Here is a 2,375-nt window from a genome sequence, read left to right as displayed (position 1 = left end):
CTTTCCTGAAAACTTTCCTTTTATTAAGAAACATTTTTAGACAAATCTGGCTTTCAGGTAGTAGCTCCCTCTAAAGCAGGTTTGAATAATTTCAAGGAAAAATTGTTCCGGAGCCGAGTATCGATCCCGGGACCCTTCGCTTAGCGCGCGAACGCTCTACCGACTGAGCTACCCCAGAAACCATACACGACACCGTCACAATTTTTCCTTTTGTATCCACACAACTCAAATGAGCTGACAAGACGCCAGAACTCAACTATGAGTGCACACAATACTGTGTGACTTAAATTGTGGCTTTCTGTTAACGTACCTCCAGTAACGAATGTATTATACAAATCTGGCTTTCAGGTAGTAGCTCCCTGTAAAGCAGGTTTGAATAATTTCAAGGAAAAATTGTTCCGGAGCCGGGTATCGATCCCGGGACCCTTCGCTTAGCGCGCGAACGCTCTACCGACTGAGCTACCCCAGGAACCATACGAGACACGTCACAATTTAGTCACACAGTATTGTGTGCACTCATAGTTGAGTTCTGGTGTCTTGTCAGCTTATTTGAGTTGTGTGGATATAAAAGAAAAAATTGTGACGGTATCGTGTATGGTTCCTGGGATAGCTCAGTCGGTAGAGCGTTCGCGCGCTAAGCGAAGGGTCCCGGGATCGATACCCGGCTCCGGAACAATTTTTCCTTGAAATTATTCAAACATTTTTAGCTTATTAACTTTACTAAGTTTTATAATTTTATTGATATTACAGGGCGATTCACGAGGATTTACCGTCACTTACGCAGCTATTTCCGAAGACATTCTGAGCAAAAAATGTTATATAAACATGTGTCCTAATCTCAATATTTTCAGAGTTACATTAATTTGAAGTTGTTTGTAAAATACCTTTATTCTTGAGTTTTAAGGGTAAAAGAATATTACAGATAAAGAATGAACTATTCAGGAATATCATTTCTTTAATTAGCTAGTATTCTGAAGCTAAACATGTGTTGTGAATTCCATAGTTGCTTCGTACAGATTTTTTTTTTCCCCGATTTTAACTACAAAATTACATTTTATTACGCATTTATAATGATAAGTGCGTGAGAATTATGTAATTTTTAGTGAGAAATTGAAAAAAAAATCTGTACAAAGCAATAATTAGTCTATATCTTGCTTTACATTTATTATCTCCTTAATTGTTGCATTCCTCATCTTATCTCTTTTTGACCTCCTAACTGATCTCCTCCAGAAGTCCATTTCAGTGGCTCTTAATTTTCCTCCTTGTACTCTATTTACTGTCCATGTTTCTACTCCATAAGGTATTATACTCTCCACTATTGTTTTATAGATTATTTTCTTTGTGTTAGCCAAAATGCTACTACTCCATAGTACTGAATTTAGTACTTAAATACCTCATTTTCCTTGACGTATTCGCCTCTCAGGTTCGAGTCTTCATGATCCATGTCACTGCAGTATTGATTCTAAATATTTAAATTGTAACTTTCTTAATGTAGTGCTTTCTAATTTCAATATCATCATTACTTGCAGTTATGTAATAATAATAATAATAATAATAATAATAATAATAATAATAATAATAATAATAATAATAATAATAATAATGATTTATTTTAGCTGGCAGAGTTAAGGCCGTAAGGCCTTCTCTTCCACTCAACCAGCAAAAAGTATACATACATACTGTATGTATGAACTTACAAAGAATTCAACAATTTGATTTAGATAAGAGCTACATGTATACAAGAGTTATTTAAGAATTAAACAAGAAAATACTATGAACTACTATTAATTAAACACTGAAATACAAACTATGTAGCAGAATTAAGCTAAAATATATAGAATGTTAATATATTTCAAGTAATGTTAGATAATAGAAAGAGATTATTATGAGACAATTTTGAAAATACAGCACTATCAGGATGATGTCTAAAGAAAGAAGTAACAATGTAGACAGTGATAGTTTAAATCAGTATAATTGGAGTGATGGAAGCTGTTTTTAAAAGTGTTTATTGTCTTGCAGCCCCTAATACTTTGTGACAGGGAATTTCATTGTCGCGAGGTGGATACTGTAAAAGATGATGAATAACGAGATGTTCTATGAAGAGGTATACTTAACGCGCCACAGATAAGTGATCTGGTATTTACGTCGTGGTTAGAGTATAGATAAGAGAAACGAAACGAAAGGTAATTTGGTGTTGAAAGTGCAGAATTCGAAAGAGTAAAGACAAAGAGTGTAAAGTTTTACGTTCTTTAAGTCGGAGCCACGAAAGACTTGCGAAGGACGGTGTTATGTGATCATATCGTCGGATGTTGCATACGTATCTGACGCACATATTCTGAACTCGCTGTAACTTGACTGACAGTTCAGAACTTAGG

The 2,375-nt window shown here is 34.9% G+C and overlaps 1 non-coding gene across 1 annotated transcript; it reads right to left on the bottom strand.

Annotated features, from left to right (window-relative positions):
• Positions 1–396: 396 nt before the first annotated feature.
• On the bottom strand, positions 397–470 carry TRNAS-GCU (transfer RNA serine (anticodon GCU)). The gene has a single exon. It is a non-coding gene; the product is annotated as a tRNA-Ser (tRNA).
• Between the last annotated feature and the right edge of the window lie 1,905 nt (positions 471–2,375).

This window comes from Periplaneta americana, chromosome 6, assembly GCF_040183065.1.
Source record: "Periplaneta americana isolate PAMFEO1 chromosome 6, P.americana_PAMFEO1_priV1, whole genome shotgun sequence".
NCBI lineage: Eukaryota > Metazoa > Arthropoda > Insecta > Blattodea > Blattidae > Periplaneta > Periplaneta americana.
The sequence above is the reverse complement of the archived record's forward strand: the minus strand, read 5'-3'. Positions and strand labels throughout refer to the sequence as shown.